This window comes from Pleurodeles waltl, chromosome 11 (genome assembly GCF_031143425.1).
Source record: "Pleurodeles waltl isolate 20211129_DDA chromosome 11, aPleWal1.hap1.20221129, whole genome shotgun sequence".
NCBI lineage: Eukaryota > Metazoa > Chordata > Amphibia > Caudata > Salamandridae > Pleurodeles > Pleurodeles waltl.
The window spans coordinates 1,014,278,852-1,014,298,593 of record NC_090450.1 but is presented as its reverse complement, the minus strand read 5'-3'; positions in this window follow the sequence as shown (position 1 = coordinate 1,014,298,593).

Here is a 19,742-nt window from a genome sequence, read left to right as displayed (position 1 = left end):
TACATGGCCATATTCGGAGTTACCATTGTGAAGCTACATATAGGTAGTGACCTATATGTAGTACACGCGTGTAATGGTGTCCCCGCACTCACAAAGTCCAGGGAATTGGCCCTAAACAATGTGGGGGCACCTTGGCTAGTGTCAGGGTGCCCTCACACTAAGTAACTTTGCACCTAACCTTTACCAGGTAAAGGTTAGACATATAGGTGACTTATAAGTTACTTAAGTGCAATGTAAAATGGCTGTGAAATAACATGGACGTTATTTCACTCAGGCTGCAGTGGCAGGCCTGTGTAAGAATTGTCAGAGCTCCCTATGGGTGGCAAAAGAAATGCTGCAGCCCATAGGGATCTCCTGGAACCCCAATACCCTGGGTACCTCAGTACCATATACTAGGGAATTATAAGGGTGTTCCAGTAAGCCAATGTAAATTGGTAAAATTGGTCACTAGCCTGTTAGTGACAATTTTGAAAGAAATGAGAGAGCATAACCACTGAGGTTCTGATTAGCAGAGCCTCAGTGAGACAGTTAGGCACTACACAGGGAACACACACATATAGGCCACAAACGTATGAGCACTGGGGTCCTGACTAGCAGGGTCCCAGTGACACATAACAAACATACTGAAAACATAGGGTTTTCACTATGAGCACTGGGCCCTGGCTAGCAGGATCCCAGTGAGACAGTGAAAACACCCTGGCATACACTCACAAACAGGCCAAAAGTGGGGGTAACAAGGCTAGAAAGAGGCTACTTTCTCACACTAGGACAGTCAGCAGTAAGGACTGCTCACCCTGTTCCTGGCTGAGATCCTAGAAGGACAGTCACGGGTGAGGGGTGTGTAGCCTGGTCATGGCTGAGGTCATAGTGGGACAGTCAGCAGCGGGGACTGTGCACTCAGGTCATGGCTGCGGGTCAGTGGTGGAGACTGATCACAGCGCTGTCATTGAGGCAAGAAGCTAGCCAAGTTTCATTTGTAATGTACAGATAAAATCCCTTCTGTGGTCAGTAAAGCCAGCAGGGAGGCGCTGATACCAAAACGTTTACTGTTAGGAACAAGTACTGGCAAAGCCGATAGGACACACCTATGCAAGAGCCATTGGCTTTGCCAATATGATTTAGCCATGTTATACACCAGCTTGGCAGCTGTTTAGCCTGGCTAAAGGTGTCCTAAAGGACAGTGGCGTGGAGTGGAGTGGAGTAAAGTAGAGTGTCATGAAGTTGAGTGGGGTATTATGGAGTGGCATAGAGAGGTGTATAGTGGTGTAAAGTTGAGTAGCATGGAGTGGAGTGGCATGGAGTGGCATAGAGTGGAGTGGCATAGTGTTGTGGAGTGTGGTGGAGGGAGTAGAGTGTCATAGTGTGAAAGGGAATAGAGTGTTGTAGAGCTGAGTGGTATAGAGTGGAGTATAGTGTCGTAGAATGGAATGGCATAGAGTGTTGTTGAGTGGTAAAGAGGAGAGTGGAGTGGTATAAAGGGTGTTGTGTAGAGTGGAGTAAACTGCTGTAGAGTATAGTGGTGTAGAGCAGAGTGGATTGCCATAGAGTGGAGTATTGTAGTAGAGTGGAATGGCATATCGTAGCGTAGAGTACAGTGTCATAGAGTGGAGTGGCATAGTGTCAGGGTGGAGTGGCATAGAGTGGCACAGAGTGGAGTGATGTAGAGTGGAGTACTGGAGTGGCATAGAGTTAAGTAGTGGAGTGGAGTAGAGTGGAATAGTGTGTCACAGAATAGAGTGGAGTAACTGGAGTAAACTGGCAATGAGTGGGCGAGAGGGAGTTGCATAGAGTTTTGTAGAGTGGAGTACTGTCCAAGAGTGGCATAGAGTGGAGTAGAGTAGTGTGGAATGCATAGAGTGCAGTAGAGTGTCATAGAGTGAAGTGGTGTGAAGTACAGCCGTCAGAATAAATTGGCATAGAGTACAGTGGTTTAGAGTGCATTGGTTTTGAGTAAAATGGTGTAGAGTGCATTGGCGTAGAGTGTAGTGGCGTAAAGTAAGTAGGGTGGCCCAGACTAGGGGTGCAGGGTAGAGTAGAGTGACGTACAGTGCAATGACAAAGAGTGGAGTGGCACAGGGTGGAGTGAAGCAGGGTGAAGAAGAGTGGTGTAGAGTGCCATGGCATAGAGTAGATTGTTTCAGAATAGAGTTAAGTTGTGCAGTGTAAAATTGAGTGGTGCAGGGTGGATTGCAGAGGTGTAGCATAAAATCGCATACAGTTCACTGGTGTTGAGTAAATTACAGTGGCATATGCTGGAGTGACGTAGAGTGCATTGGCATAGAGAGGAGTGATGCAGAGTGGAGTTTAATAGCATTGAGTGCAGTGGTGCAGAATAGTGCAGAGTTAGTGGCAGAGAGTGCAGTCTTGCAGAGTAGAGTGTCTTAGAGTGCAGTGGTATAGACTGCCGTGGCATAGAGTGTTGCAAAGCAGCAGTGACATACAGTACAGTGGTGCAGGGTAGAATAGAGTGACTTAGAGTGCAGTGACGTAGAGCACAATGGTGTGGAAAAGCATAACATGCAGTGGTGTAGAATGAGTGGTGTCAAGTGTTGCACAGTACACTATAGTGGTGTAGTGTGCAGAGATGCAGATTAGTTAGCAAAGAGTGCAGTGGCCTAAAGTGGATTGGTTTTGAGTAAAGTGGTGTAGAGTACATTGGTAGGGTGCAGTGGTTTAGATTGCATACAGAGCAATGGCATAGAGTGGTGTAGGGTGGTGCAACAGAGTAGAGAGGCATAGAGCACAGTGGTGTAGAGTAGATTGTTTCAGAGAAGAATGAAGTGGCATTGAGTAAAGTGCTGCAGGGTAGAGTGGAATGGCATAGAGTATTGGCGTAGAGGCCTTTTTGTAGAGCGGAGTGGTGCAGAGTGGAGTGGAGTGGCCTCGGCTGGAGTGTTGTAGAGTGCAGTGGTGCATAGTAAAGTAGAGTGCATTGGCTCAGAAGACAGTAGTGCAGGGTAGAGCAGAGAGGTGTAGAGTAAAGTGGCATAGAGTGACATAGAGTAGAGTGATCCAGTGGCATAGAGCGCAGTTGTACGCAGTAGATTGTAGTGGCATAGAGTGACATAGAGTAGAGTGATCCAGTGGCATAGAGCGCAGTAGTACACAGTAGATTGGAGTGGCATAGAGTGACATAGAGTAGAGTGATCCAGTGGCATAGAGCGCAGTTGTACACAGTAGATTGGAGTGGCATAGGGTGACATAGAGTAGAGTGGAGTGGCCTAGGCTGGAGTGTTGTAGAGTGCAGTGGCAAAGAGTGCAGTGGTGTATAGTAAAGTACAGTGGTGCAGAGTAGAGCAGAGAGGTGTACATTAAAGTGTCATAGAGTGCAGTTGTACACAGTAGATTGGTGTGACGGAGTGCAGTGGCATAGAGTGACATAGAGTAGAGTGATCCAGTGGCATAGAGCGCAGTTGTACACAATAGATTGGAGTGGCATAGAGTGACATAGAGTAGAGTGATCCAGTGGCATAGAGCGCAGTTGTACACAATAGATTGGAGTGGCATAGAGTGACATAGAGTAGAGTGGAGTGGCCTAGGCTGTAGTGTTGTAGAGTGCAGTGGCAAAGAGTGCAGTGGTGTATAGTAAAGTACAGTGGTGCAGAGTAGAGCAGAGAGGTGCACATTAAAGTGGCATAGAGTGCAGTTGTACACAGTAGATTAGAGTGACGGAGTGCAGTGGCATAGAGTGACATAGAGTAGAGTGGTCCAGTGGCATAGATTGCAGTTGTACACAGTAGATTGGAGTGACGGAGTGCAGTGGCATAGAGTGACATAGAGTAGAGTGGTCCAGTGGCATAGAGTGCAGTTGTACACAGTAGATTGGAGTGACGGAGTGCAGTGGCATAGAGTGACATAGAGTAGAGTGGTCCAGTGGCATAGAGAGCAGTTGTATACAGTAGATTGGAGTGGCATAGAGTGCAGTGGCATAGAGAGACAGAGATGAGAGTGGTCCAGTGGCCTAGAGTGCAGTGAAGTAGAGTGCAGTGGAGCAGCGCAGAGCGCTGCAGTGTAGAGTGGCGGAGAGTGTAGTGCTCCAGAGTAGAGTTTTGTAGACTGCAGTGGCGTAGAGTACAGTGGCGCAGAGAGTAGTGGCATAGAGCACAGTGGAATAGCAATCGAGGAAACGGTATCCTTGTGTCAGTAAAAACAATTTCAAAGGGAAGCAGTTAATTGTCTTCAGTGTGTCTTTGATGCCAGATTGTTCTTGTGGGACAGCACCTGTTGCACAAATAGAAAGAGTGACCTATAAGAGTAGGTGCAAAAGGTAGGGACGGGAGAAAGAGATGCCTGCTAATAAGAGTTATGAAATAGTACTGATGGGGATTTGTTGTTTTGAAAGAACACGTTGGCATAGGTTAGAGGTGATAACGCAAGTGGGTCAAATCTATTTGAATTAAAAGATGCTCCACGGGAGACGTAGTGTGTCCTGGGATGCAGTGGTATTAATTAAATAAATGTACATTGATCTTATTTTTGGCATGAGGTGTTACTGCACGTAGTACGTGTAATGTAATTGAGGTGCATTAAGTGATGTTGTATAGGCTAGGGCTGGAAAACTAATGAAGAGTGAGAGGCCTGTTTGTGTTACTCATGTGATTTAAAAGTGAAAGAAAGGGCCAGAAAGAGCACATGTATTCCATTGTTGTCCGTGGTGAAAGGCCGTGGAGGATGCAGGGTAATGGTTGTTTGAGCATGTGGTGAGGTGTAAGTGGACACAGTTTCAGGCAAGGTGTTAAAGGTCCCTAAAGGCAGGTTGTGCAGCTTTGAGTGGGAGACGGAGAGGAGGTTGGAGGTGCCCGGGCCTGCGGGTGGGTGGAGGTGGGTTTCTCAGAGTGGCTCTAAGATTGTGGTGTAGGTTTGTTTAGAAGGGTTGTGCAGCTTTGGGTGGCAGACGGAGAGGAAGTTGGAGGTGCTTGGGCCTGCGGGTGGGTGGAGGTGGGTTTCTCAGAGTGGCTCTAAGATTGTGGTGTAGGTTTGTTTAGAAGGGTTGTGCAGCTTTGGGTGGCAGACGGAGAGGAGCTTGGAGGTGCTCGGGCCTGCGGGTGGGTGGAGGTGGGTTTCTCAGAGTGACTCTACGATTGTGGTGTAGGCTTGTTTAGAAGGGTTGTGCAGCTTTGGGTGGCAGATGGAGAGGAGCTTGGAGGTGCTCGGGCCTGCGGGTGGGTGGAGGTGGGTTTCTCAGAGTGACTCTACGATTGTGGTGTAGGTTTGTTTAGAAGGGTTGTGCAGCTTTGAGTGGGAGACGGAGAGGGGATTGGAGTTGCTTGGGCCTGCGGGTGGGTGGAGGTGGGTTTCTCAGAGTGGCTCTACGATTGTGGTGTAGGTTTGTTTAGAAGGGTTGTGCAGCTTTGGGTGGCAGACGGAGAGGGGCTTGGAGGTGCTCGGGCCTGCGGGTGGGTGGAGGTGGGTTTCTCAGAGTGGCTCTAAGATTGTGGTGTAGGTTTGTTTAGAAGGGTTGTGCAGCTTTGGGTGGCAGACGGAGAGGAGCTTGGAGGTGCTCGGGCCTGCGGGTGGGTGGAGGTGGGTTTCTCAGAGTGACTCTACGATTGTGGTGTAGGTTTGTTTAGAAGGGTTGTGCAGCTTTGGGTGGCAGACGGAGAGGGGCTTGGAGGTGCTCGGGCCTGCGGGTGGGTGGAGGTGGGTTTCTCAGAGTGTCTCTACGATTGTGGTGTAGGTTTGTTTAGAAGGTTTGTGCAGCTTTGAGTGGGAGACGGAGAGGGGCTTGGAGGTGCTCGGTCCTGCGGGTGGGTGGAGGTGGGTTTCTCAGAGTGGCTCTACGATTGTGGTGTAGGTTTGTTTAGAAGGGTTGTGCAGCTTTGAGTGGGAGACGGAGAGGGGCTTGGAGGTGCTCGGTCCTGCGGGTGGGTGGAGGTGGGTTTCTCAGAGTGGCTCTACGATTGTGGTGTAGGTTTGTTTAGAAGGGTTGTGCAGCTTTGGGTGGCAGACGGAGAGGGGCTTGGAGGTGCTTGGGCCTGCGGGTGGGTGGAGGTGGGTTTCTCAGAGTGACTCTACGATTGTGGTGTAGGTTTGTTTAGAAGGGTTGTGCAGCTTTGGGTGGCTGACGAAGAGGGGCTTGGAGGTGCTCGGGCCTGCGGGTGGGTGGAGGTGGGTTTCTCAGAGTGACTCTACGATTGTGGTGTAGGTTTGTTTAGAAGGGTTGTGCAGCTTTGGGTGGCAGACGGAGAGGAGCTTGGAGGTGCTTGGGCCTGCGGGTGGGTGGAGGTGGGTTTCTCAGAGTGACTCTACGATTGTGGTGTAGGTTTGTTTAGAAGGGTTGTGCAGCTTTGGGTGGGAGACGGAGAGGAGCTTGGAGGTGCTCGGGCCTGCGGGTGGGTGGAGGTGGGTTTCTCAGAGTGACTCTACGATTGTGGTGTAGGTTTGTTTAGAAGGGTTGTGCAGCTTTGGGTGGCAGACGGAGAGGAGCTTGGAGGTGCTCGGGCCTGCGGGTGGGTGGAGGTGGGTTTCTCAGAGTGACTCTACGATTGTGGTGTAGGTTTGTTTAGAAGGGTTGTGCAGCTTTGAGTGGGAGACGGAGAGGGGATTGGAGGTGCTCGGGCCTGCGGGTGGGTGGAGGTGGGTTTCTCAGAGTGGCTCTACGATTGTGGTGTAGGTTTGTTTAGAATGGTTGTGCAGCTTTGGGTGGCAGACGGAGAGGGGCTTGGAGGTGCTCGGGCCTGCGGGTGGGTGGAGGTGGGTTTCTCAGAATGACTATACGATTGTGGTGTAGGTTTGTTTAGAAGGGTTGTGCAGCTTTGAGTGGGAGACGGAGAGGGGCTTGGAGGTGCTCGGGCCTGCGGGTGGGTGGAGGTGGGTTTCTCAGAGTGACTCTACGATTGTGGTGTAGGTTTGTTTAGAAGGGTTGTGCAGCTTTGGGTGGCAGACGGAGAGGGGCTTGGAGGTGCTCGGGCCTGCGGGTGGGTGGAGGTGGGTTTCTCAGAGTGACTCTACGATTGTGGTGTAGGTTTGTTTAGAAGAAGCAGGACGGTTAATGTTACAACTTGTGCATTTGTGCATAAAAGCATGAAGGAATGACGTTACAGTCCTGGAGCCAACAGCCTTCCTGCCGCAATGCAGGTTAGGACTTTGTAAAAGCATCGGGAGTGGGGAGGAGTGAGGTGAGTCTAGGGCAGTGGTTTTCAAACTTGTTAATGCTGCGTCCCCCCAGTGGGAAAAAATAAATCATCGGTGCCCCCTCAGAATTCTTCATAACTATTCTTTTAAGTTGGCAATGTTTAAAAGTGTCTAGACTTATTTAAACATTGCAGTTAAGTTCTGTTACCTTTTTAGAAATGCATTAACATTTTACTGCTCAAAACAAAGCACTATTTTCTGCATAACCCATCTTTTGGCCAAAGCCTGCCTCCCCCTCCCCACCGGGATCACTTGAGGTTCCCCTGGGGGTCCAGCTTCTCAGTTTGAAGACCCCTGGTCTAGGGACAGAAGAGGAATATGTAAATGGGTGAAATGAAGTTGTGGTTTTTGTTCATTGTGTTTGTGGTGGGCATGATGCCACATATGTAATGTCCGGACGGGTGAGTGCTACTCAGAATGACTGATGAAGAGAGAGGTGTATTGTTGGTGTGTGTGTCCCTAATAATTGGTGATAAGTTGTGGAGTTACTAAGCAATAGCCATATCTTATACGGTATCATGGCGCTAGGGTCAAAATGTATATCCTGGTGAAGCATTGGCATAGGTTTAATGTTTCCATGAGCTCTTCTTGTCCTGGTGACGCTGGACTTGCTGTTTATAAAGTAAGGTCCTGGACGTACATGTTCAAAGATGAGGAAGAAAGATGTGGACTGATGTACTTAGAAGAGCAGTGATCAGGTGTTTGTGAAGAACAACTTTGCCTTTTTGCCTATGCTGTATGTATCTGGGTGTAAATTACAGACTTCGGCACATTTAGAAGCGCCTTCGCATGTCAGCTTTGATTCTAATCAACAACATGCAGGTGGAGAGGGTTTTTATATTTATTTATTTATTTTTACCTCCAGCTAGACCAAAGAGAAAGGCTGAAGTTAAGAGGCCATCAGGCCTCAGTTTGTTCCAATCTGATCCTGACTGGGTGCGGTCTGAAGGCTCATTCTTGGATCCACATGGAGAGGAGGGGAGGAGAGGCTCACAGCTTGTTATCACTTCACAGGTGCTTATCGGAGGCAGCTCTTGACTTTGTTCAGTCCCTGTTTATAAGAGAAATGTACGCACTGTAAGAATGTCAGGAGTGGTGGTCTGTCCCAGTCTCCGCACAAATACCAATGTAAATGCCACTATTTTATTTCTTTTATAGCGCTGCTCATACCAGTACAGGGTGTCAGAGCGCTTTACGTAACATACATGTTATACATTGGCAGTTAATCGTGTAAGTATGTAAATCTATGTACAAGACGTTTGTTGCATAAAAGAGTCAGGGTTACAAACTGGAGAAGTACCACGCCCTCTACGGCTCACTGTGCTGCATTACAAGATTCACAATTTCATGACTGCAGATGACAAAGGGATCTCAGTGATTAAAGCAGTAACCCAGTTACCCATCTAGCTAAAATAAAAATCCGTCATCTGCTTATTACATGATGTACTGTATGAGGGTTATATTACAGCCTCGGAGATGGAGCATAGGAGGGGCGCGGGTGGGTTCCATGGAGAGAGTAATCTGCATTCCTCTTCCTTATAAACACTCTCACTCTGAAGTCAGATGAAAGCAAAGTAGACACTAAGGTCCCTTGGGAGACACACTTGACCTCTGTTTTTGAAAGCACAGCAAATGTTAAAAGATAAAAACAATAGGCCTTGTTAGACCTGACAGCCTTAAGGTGGTCACCCTCAACTTTTTGCCTGCCTCCCTCCACTTTTTGACACTGTTTTTGCTGATCTTAGGACTCTGCGCACTTTAACACTGCTAACCAGTGCTAAAGTGCATATGCTCTCTCCCTTAAAAACATGGTGATATTGGCTCATACCCAATTAGTTTATTTAATTTACTTATAAATCCATAGTAAAAGTGCACTACATGTGCCCAGGGCCTGTAGATTAAATGCTACTAGTGGGCCTTCAGCACTGATTGTGGGCCTGTGTGTGCAGTTTCACTGCCAATTCGACTTGGCATTTAAAGGTACTTGCCAAGCCTTAAAACTCCCCTTTTTCTACATATGTCAACCCTAAGGTAGGTCCTAGGTAACCCAAAAGGCAGGGAGCTGTGTAGGAAAAAGGCGGGACATGTACCTTTGTAGTTTATGTGTCCTGGTAGTGTAAAACACCTAAATTCATTTTACACTGGTGTGAGGCCTGCTCCTTTCATAGGCTAACCCTAGGCCTATTCTCATATACTGTTTGAGTGGTAAATTCTGATCTGAAAGGAGTAACAAGGTCATATTTAGTATGGCCAGAATGATAATACAAAATCCTGCTGACTGGTGAAGTTTGATTTAATATTACTATTTTAGAAATGCCACTTTTAGAAAGTGAGCATCTCTCTGCACTTAAATCCTTCTGTGCCTTACAATCCACATCTGGCTGGGTTAGTTGACAGAACCTTGTGCATTTCACTCAGACATCCCCAAACACAGGATGGTCAGTCACACCTGCACACATCTGCATACTGAATGAGCCTTCCTGGGCTGGGAGGGTGGAGGGCCTGACACTTACATGTCAAAGGACAGTGGCCTGCCCTCACACAATGGGCTGCCAAACCCCCTTCTGGGACCCTGGCAGACAGGATGGAACTGAAAGGGGACCTTCTGCACTTCTAAGCCACTCTTTGAAGTCTCCCCCACTTCAAAGGCACATTTGGGTATTTAAACAGGGCCTCTGACCCTACCAACTCAGACACTTCTTGACAAAATATCTACTGGGAAAGGAACTCTGAACCAGAACCTGCAACCTGCCAGGAGAAGCTGCCTGGCTGCCCAAAGGACTCACCTGACTGCTTTGCTGAAAAGTACTGCTGACTTGCTGTTGCCTTGCTGCCTTGTTGCCCTCTGGCTCTGCTGAGTAGTACTCTCCAAGGGCTTGGATTGAGCTTGCCTCCTGTTTTCCTAAAGTCTCAGGGCCAAAAAGACTTCATCTCTTCAAAGAACTCCTTGTGCGATGAAAATTGACGCACAGCCCGCCGGAATCGATGCACAGCCTGCCCAAATCGATGCACAGCCTGCCGTGCGGTGAGAAAATGACCACAACACTGAACCAGAACAACGCAACCGGGCTCCCCGAGTGGAGATCGACGCAGCGCCAGCGTTGCGACCGGAACTTCGACACATGGCCCACTGGATCGACGCAAAGCCGAGCTGGAATGACACAGCCTGACTTCCTGTGAGAGGAATCGACGCAGTGCCTTCCGTGCGACAGAAATTCCCCCGCCTCGTCCACCGGATTGACGCAGCTCCTGTGGCTTCGCCCTGCACACCCAGGATTTCTCTGCATCATCCCAGGGGCGTCCAAATACCTTGCAACCCAAAGAGGATCCAAGTCTGTGCTCCGGAAATCGACGCAAAGCCCTTGTTGTGAGAAAAACCTTCGATGCACCGTCTGTGTGCGCCCTGAGAAACTGACGCACACCTCCCCGTTTTCCATGCATCTCCTCCTCTGTGGTCCCGTGCGGATAATTTAGTCGCAAACCAGGTACTTTGTGACTGTATTTATCATTACAAAAGTAATATTTCAACTCGTACTTATCAAACCTTGATCATTTCGACCTTATTCTATTCAGATAAATATTCTTGTGGTGTTTATACTGTGTTATTGTATGATTTATTGTACAAATACTTTACACATTGCCTTCTAGGTTAAGCCTGACTGCTCAGTGCCAAGTTACCAGAGTGTGGTCACAGGATAATTTAGATTGTTTGTGCCTTAACCTGACTACAGAGAGGGTCCTTCCTTGGACAGGGGTTAACCTGACTGCCAACCAAAGACCCAATTTCTAACAGGCCTGTTTATAGAAAGCGAGTTCATGGAAGAATGCAGTAAACACGCCTTAGGCAGCGGGAGGGGCAAACTGAACCTGGAGAGCCTGAAGAAAATACATCCAGCAAATAGAAAGTCAGAAAATGTAAGCTACAAACCAAAAAGTCAATGGTAATAAGTGGCCGGAATGCATTCCTTGGTCAACTTTCTGAAAGTCTCCAAGATGTGTTTAGCAAAGCACACAGCTGCACTGTCTGATAGGCTGCAGCCTAAAAAGGAAATATTCAGAAAAGGGATTTTGGTCAGCCCTATTCAGTTATTGCTTGAGGATAGTGTCAAACAATTTTTGGATCAGCCTAGATTAATATTTCTTGTTTGCCAGCCTTCAGTCTATCTCATTGCTTCATGTGGGAGCATGCACATATGAGCTTTTTCTGCAATGCATGGACTTTGCAGAGCCCTTGCATTGCAATATCTTGGGATGGAAATGTTTCCTGTGTTACAGTGGAGATCATGTGCCCCTGATCCCTGTTAGACTAGGAAAGTTATGGTATGTGTCTGCAGGTCTTTGATTTTTTACCCCAGGGCTCCAGTGTAAAGATGTGAGATGACAGGGCATGGCTCCGAGTTCCAGAGAGTCATCCAAAGGGCTACTATCTTCTACTGGACTGAAACGGACTGTCAGTGGTGGCAGCAAATCATTATAGAAAGAGGGATTGGAAACTGCCCGCTGGCCTTTTTATATCAACAGACTCCTTCCCTCCGCTCATTTGGACACAGTTGGAGAGTGCTTGTCTGTGCTTGATGTATGTAGTATGGTGATCTTGGGAATGTACTGTTCTTCACTGGATGGGAGGTCCATCCTATGAAGACTGTACATAGATGTGACACAAGATCGAACGAAGCCTGCTGAGGCTCTTTGTTGGATTGACAGAAGCACTGGAACATTCCAAAGGCTGGCGTTTGAAGTGGTCCAGTACCTATTAGCTGGAGTTTGAAGGGCAAGGGCCTCCACTTCCCCTTCCTCTCTGCTTGGCAGTGTTATTAAGACCAGTATCTGCAATGGAAAGTGAGAAAGCCTCTCCCACTCACCTTTGCCATATTTCTTTTTCTTCACTAAGGGCACACTTAGTTACACCCCTTCTTCATGCTCATTAGCCATTAAACAAAATTGGTTGGAACATAATGTGTGAAATCCTCCAACAAACTGAATATCAGATGTTACCCAGGGGCTCTAGAATTCACAACCTTATCTGCCCACCCAGAATGTACAAAGGACAGAACTCCCTCCCATCGGTTGGCCAGGGATTTGTCACTGACCACTATCCAGGTCACACACATCAGCGTGCAGGAGAAGATTTTGGGATTTCATGGCTGGTTTCCTTGACAGTCAGCTCCCATGCCAGATTGGGAATACCAGAAACTAGGCCCTACAAGGAGAGCGGAAGGCTGCATGGAAGAAGGAGGTTTTGCCACAGTGATCCTGGAGATTGAAATGCTTCCCTCAGAAGAGGGTCTCTTTTGTGAAGTCATCAGCCTAGCAGCCTTGTGATTAGGAGCTGTGCATGGGATGCGGGTCCTAACCTTGCTAAGGACCCCCATTGTCCTTGGTTGGATCCATTCTTGTCATGAGCCCTGGGGCCAGCCATACAACTGGGACAGAGTTTTATCAGGACAAGAGGGGGAACGCTGTGTGGTGAGACTTTTGTTGATGCCTGAGCCAGGCCTAAGTACTGCATTGCAAAATTAGGTTATATTTGTGGCAGGAAATGTTGATGTCTCTAACTTGCCTAAGTACCCCATTGCCAAATCAGGTTATTATTGTGATAGGAAATGTTGATGTCTCTGCATTGCGTATTGGTGCTTTTCCTGTTGTGGGCGTTAGGCCCACTCATACAAATGTGGCACCATTTTTATCATAAGACATGTAGAAATGAAACGTGGTAGGAAATTTGTGGCTCCCGAAAGATTATGGAAATTTATCTCACAAAAGATATGAGGAAAATGTATGCTTTTAACTAAAGTTTGAAATTGAGGTTTGTAAGGGCTTCTGGGTAAAAAACAAAATGAGTGATCCACCCACCCCACTCCACCATGGACTCCATTGTTTGTCGTTTTGTCAGAAATATCTGGAGTTGGTAGATGTGCCTGCGTGCAGACCAAGGCGTACTCCACGAAAAAGCTGGTTTTGATTGGAAAAATTTGATCAGTCCATGTTGTGTTTTGTGCCCTTTCCTGTTGTGGGTGCTTGACCAACCCATACATGTTGGCTACAGTTTTATTAGGAGACATGTGTGAACTCTGGGTGGTCGGAAGTCTATGGATCCTCAAAGATCATGCAACTTACCTTCAAAAATATGTGAAGAAAATGGGTGTTTTAACCAAAGTTTGATGTTTGCAAGGGTTTCGGGGTAAAAAAAACAAAAAATACGTGTGAGATCCCCATCCTGGATGGTTATGGGTGTCTTGTTTTCAGAAATGTCTGCATTTGGTAGGTTTCTCTGGATGGTGGCCAAGCCCTGGCCCAAAATCAACAGCTACCCACATTGCAAAAAAGGGTTGGTTTTTAGTAGAAAATGTTGATCTGCTAACATTACATTTTGGGTCGTTTCCAGTCCTGGGTGCTTGGCCCATCCACTCAATGGAGGTAACACAGAATAGTAAAACATTAGTACTGAGTGGATTTCTCTTCATTTGTGGCTTCCAAATCTAGGCCAGTGTGCAAGAAAGATCTGTTGCAAAATGCCCTCTGAATCACTTGATAGTATAGTGTAGGAGGCTGGCCTGGCATGTAGTGGGTACCAGAGGTACTTACACCTTGTGCCAGTTCCAGTTATCCCTTATTAGTGTAGAAGAGGTGTTTCTAGCAGCTTAGACTGATAGAAGGTAGCTATGGCAAAGCAGCTTAGGCTGAACTAGGAGACATGTAAAGCTCCTACTATACCACTGGTGTCATATGCACAATATCATAAGAAAACACAATACACAGAGTTACTAAAAATAAAGGTACTTTATTTTTATGACAATATGCCAAAAGTATATCAGTGCGTACCCTCAGTATGAGGATAAGATATATACACAAGATATATGTACACAAACCAAAATTATGCAAGTAATAGCAAGAAAAGTAATGCAAGCATTGTAAAATCACAATAGATTGCAATAGGAGCACATAGGTATAGGGGCAACACAAACCATATACTCCAAAAGTGGAATGCGAACCACGAATGGACCCCAAACCTATGTGAGCTTGTAGAGGGTCGCTGGGACTGTAAGAAAACAGTGAGGGTTAGAAAAATAGCCCACCCCAAGACCCTGAAAGGTAGGTGTAAAGTGCACCTACTACCCCCAAAGAGCACAGAAGTCGTGATAGGGGGATTCTGCAGGAAGAACAAACACCAGCAATGCAACAACAGTGGATTTCCAGACCTGAGTACCTGTAAGACAAGAGGACCAAGTCCAAGAGTCGCGACAGTGTCGAGAGTGGGCAGGAGCCCAAGAAATGCCAGCTGTGGGTGCAAGGAAGCTGCCACCTGTTGGAAGAAGCTTGGTGTTCTGCAAGAACGAAGAGGACTAGGAACTTCCTCTTGGAGGATGGATGTCCCACATCGTGTTGAAGCTTGCAGAGGTGTTCCCATGCAGAAAGACCACAAACAAGCCTTGCTAGCTGCAAGGGTCATGGTTAGGGTTTTTGGATGCTGCTGTGGCCCAGGAGGGACCAGGATGTCGCCACTTGGATGAAGAGGGGGTGCCCAGCAAGTCAGGGAGACCTCACAGAAGAAGGCAGCACCAGCAGAAGTACCTGAACAGGCACTTGGAAGAAGAGTGAACCGGAGTCCACGCAAAGTCACAAAAGGGAGTCTCACGACACCGGAGGACAACTCAGAAGGTTGTGCACTGCAGGTTAGAATGTTGGGGACCCAGGCTTGGCTGTTCATGAAGGAAATCCTGGAAAAGTGCACAGGAGCCGGAGGAGCTGCAAATCTCATGGTACCCAGCAATGCAGTCTAGCGTGGGGAGGCAAGGACTTACCTCCACCAAACTTGGACTGAAGAGTCACTGGACTGTGGGAGTCACTTGGACAGAGTTGCTGAGTTCCAGGGACCACGCTCGTCGTGCTGAGAGGGGACCCAGAGGACCAGTGATGCAGTCTTTTGTTGCCTGCGGTTGCAGGGGGAAGATTCCGTCGACCCACAGGAGATTTATTCAGAGCTCCTGGTGCAGAGAGGAGGCAGGCTACCCTCAGAGCATGCACCACCTGGAAACAGTCAAGAAATCCGGCAGGATGAAGCGATACAAGGTTGCTAGTAGTCGTCTTTGCTACTTTGTTGCGGTTTTGCAGGTGTCCTGAGCAGTCAGCGGTCGATCCTTTGTCAGAAGGTGAAGAGGGAGATGCAGAGGAACTCTGCTGAGCTCTTGCATTCGTTATCTGGTGAGATCCCCAAAGCAGAGACCCTAAATAGCCAGAAAAGGAGGTTTGGCTACCTAGGAAGGAGGATTGGCTACCAAGAGAGGTAAGAGCCTATCAGAAGGAGCCTCTGACGGCACCTGCTGGCACTGGCCACTCAGAGCAGTCCAGTGTGCCACAGACACCTCTGTTTCCAAGATGGCAGAGGTCTGGGACACACTGGAGGAGCTCTGGGCACCTCCCCTGGGAGGTGCAGGTCAGGGGAGTAGTCACTCCCCTTTCCTTTGTCCAGTTTCGCACCAGAGCAGGGCTGGGGGATCCCTGAACCGGTGTAGACTGGCTTATGCAGAGATGGGCACCATCTGTGCCCATCAAAGCATTTCCAGAGGCTGGGGGAGGCTACTCCTCCCCAGCCCTCACACCTATTTCCAAAGGGAGAGGGTGTTACACCCTCTCTCAGAGGAAGTCCTTTGTTCTGCCTTCCTGGGCCAGGGCTGTCTGGACCCCAGGAGGGCAGAAACCTGTCTGAGGGGTTGGCAGCAGCAGCAGCTGCAGTGGAGACCCCGGAAAGGCAGTTTGGCAGTACCCGGGTTCTGTGCTAGAGAACCGGGGGATCATGGAATTGTCCCCCCAATGCCAGAATTGCATTGGGGGGACAATTCCATGATCTTAGACATGTTACATGGCCATGTTCGGAGTTACCATTGTGACGTTGTACATAGGTAGTGACCTATGTACAGTGCACGCGTGTAATGGTGTCCCCGCACTCACAAAGTCCGGGGAATTTGCCCTGAACGATGTGGGGGCACCTTGGCTAGTGCCAGGGTGCCCACACACTAAGTAACTTTGCACCTAACCTTCACCAGGTGAAAGTTAGACATATAGGTGACTTATAAGTTACTTAAGTGCAGTGGTAAATGGCTGTCAAATAACGTGGACGTTATTTCACTCAGGTTGCACTGGCAGGCCTGTGTAAAAATTGTCAGAGCTCCCTATGAGTGGCTAAAGAAATGCTGCAGCCCATTGGGATCTCCTGGAACCCCAATACCCTTGGTACCTCAGTACCAAATACTAGGGAATTATATGGGTGTACCAGTATGCCAATGTGAATTGGTAAATTTTGTCACTAGCCTGTTATTGACAAATTTGGAAAGCAGAGAGAGCATAACCACTGAGGTTCTGGTTAGCAGAGCCTCAGTGAGACAGTTAGGCATCACACAGGGAACACATACAGGGCACATACGTATGAGCACTGGGGCCCTGCCTGGCAGGGTCCCAGTGACACATAGACTAAAACAACATATATACAGTGAAATATGGGGGTAACATGCCATGCAAGATGGTACTTTCCTACACAACCCCCCCCCCAAACGAAGGACAATAAGACTAGCCATGACCTGATGAGTCTTCATTATCTAAGTGGAAGTATCTGGAGAGTCCATCTGCATTGGAGTGGGTACTCCCAGGTCCATGTTCCCCTGTATAGTTCATTCCCTGTAGAGATATGGACCACCTCAACAATTTAGGGTTTTCACCTTTCATTTGTTTTAGCCAAAGTAGAGGTTTGTGGTCTGTCTGAACAATAAAGTGAGTGCCAAACAGGTATGGCCTCAACTTTTTCAGTGCCCAGACCACAGCAAAGGCCTCCCTCTCAATGGCAGACCAACACTTTTCTCTAGGGGTCAACCTTTTGCTGATAAAAGCAACTGGTTGATCCTGGCCCTCAGAATTCAGTTGTGATAAGACTGCCCCTACCCCTAATTCAGATGCATCAGTTTGAACAATTAATTTATTGGAGTAACATGGGCTTTTTAGGACAGGTGCAGTGCCCATGGCCTGTTTGAGCTCCTCAAAAGCTTTCTGACAGCTAGCTGTCCACAATACCTTTTTAGGCATATTTTTACTGGTGAGATCATTAAGTGGGGCTACTATGGAACCATAGTTTTTAATGAATCTCCTGTAATACCCATTGAGGCCTAGGAAGGCTCTCACCTGGGTCTGTGTTGTAGGGGGAACCCAATCCATGATTGTCTGGATTTTCCCCTGTAGTGGTGCAATCTGTTCTCCACCTACCAGGTGTCCCAGATAAACCACCTTTCCCTGCCCTATCTGGCACTTTGAGGCCTTGATAGTGAGGCCTGCCTTTTGCAGGGCCTCCAAAACTTTCCAAAGGTGGTCCAGGTGCTCATCCCAGGTGGTGCTAAAGACAGCTATATCATCTAGATATGCTGCACTAAAAGCATCCAACCCTTGCAGGACTGTATTCACCAACCTCTGAAAAGTGGCAGGTGCATTTTTCAAACCAAAGGGCATCACTGTAAATTGGTAGTGCCCTCCTATAGTTGAAAATGCAGATTTAGGTTTAGCATCCTCAGCCAATTTGATCTGCCAACACCCTGCAGTCAAATAAAAGGTGCTTAGATACTTGGCAGATGCCAGTGTATCTATGAGCTCATCTGCCCTGGGTATACAGTGAGCATCAGTTTTTGTTACCTGATTGAGACCTCTGTAGTCTACACAAAACCTCATCTCCCTTTTTCCATCTTTTGAGTGAGGCTTTGGTACAAGCACCACAGGACTCGTCCATGGGTTTTCAGAAGGTTCAACCACTCCTAGATCAAGCATTTTCTGAACCTCTTGTTTTATTCAGTCCCTGACATGGCCAGGCTGCCTATATATTTTACTTTTGACAGGCAAGCTGTATCCAGTATCAATTGTTTGTTCAAACCAAGATGTGGTGCCTGGCACAGTTGAAAAGAGTTCAGAAAAGTGTCCAAGGAGATTTATGCAGTTGTCTTTCTGTTCTGCAGTCAGACAATCTGCTAAAACTACTCCCTCCACTAAAGCATCCTCTTCAGTGGAGGAGAAGAGATCAGGGAGAGGGTCACTCTCTTCTTCCTGTCCTTCATCTATTGCCATGAGCAGGGTGAGATCAGCCCTGTCATAGTAGGGTTTTAGACGGTTGACATGAATCACCCTAAGGGGACTCCTGGAAGTGCCCAGGTCTACCAAATAGGCGACCTCGCCCTTTTTCTCAACAATTAGATGGGGTCCACTTCATTTGTCCTGGAGTGCTATTGGGGCCACAGGCTCCAATAGCCACATCTTCTGTCCTGGTTGGTACTGGATCAGAACAGCCTTCTGGTCATGCCATTGCTTCTGGAGTTCTTAGCTGGCCTGAAGGTTTTTACTGGCCTTTTTCATGTACTCAGCCTTTCTGGATCTTAGGTCAAGTACATAGTCCACTATGTCCTGTTTGGGAGCTTTTAAAGGTTGTTCCCAACCCTCCTTCACAAGTGTTAGTGGACCTCTTACAGGGTGCCCAAAGAGGAGTTCAAAGGGGCTGAAGCCCACTCCTTTCTGGGGTACCTCACTGTAAGCAAAAAGGAGGCAAAGTAACAGGACATCCCATCTCCTCCTGAGTTTTTCAGGGAGTCCCATTATCATACCTTTGAGAGTTTTATTAAACCTCTCTACCAGTCCATTAGTCTGTGGATGATAAGGAGTGGTAAATTTGTATGTTACACCACATTCCTTCCACATAGCTTTCAAGTATGCAGACTTAAAGTTGCTACCCCTGTCTGATACAACCTCTTTTGGGAAACCCACCCTGGAAAAGATTCCCAGGAGGGCTTTTGCCACTGCAGAAGCTGTAGTGGTCCTTAGAGGAATTGCTTCAGGATATCTTGTGGCATGGTCCACAACCACCAAGATAAACCTATTGCCTGAAGCAGTAGGAGGGTCAAGGGGGCCAACTATGACAACCCCTACCCTTTCAAGGGGGACCCCAACCACAGGTAGTGGGATAAGGGGAGCCTTTGGTGTGCCACCAGTCTTGCCACTGGCTTGGCAGGTCACACAAGACTTGCAAAAATCTTTAGTGTCCTCTGACATCCTAGGCCAGTGAAACAGGGGGACAAGCCTTTCCCATGTTTTGATCTGGCCCAAATGCCCAGCCAAAGGAATGTCATGTGCCAGAGTTAGGAGGAACTCTCTGTACTGCAGGGGAATGACCAATCTCCTGGCTGCTCCAGGTTTTGGGTCCCTTTCCTCTGTGTACAAGAGGTTGTCCTCCCAGTAAACTCTATGTGAGTCACTGACATCCCCATTTTGCTGCTTGACAGCTTGTTGTCTGAGACCCTGTAGGAGGCTGGACTGGCTTGTAGTGAGTACCAAGGGGTACTTGCACCTTGCACCAGGCCCAGTTATCCCTTATTAGTGTATAGGGTGTCTAGCAGCTTAGGCTGATAGATAATGGTAGCTTAGCAAAGCAGCTCAGGCTGAACTAGGAGACGTGTGAAGCTACTACAGTACCACTTAGTGTCATATGCACAATATCATAAGAAAACACAATACACAGTTATACTAAAAATAAAGGTACTTTATTTTTATGACAATATGCCAAAGTATCTTAGAGTGTACCCTCAGTG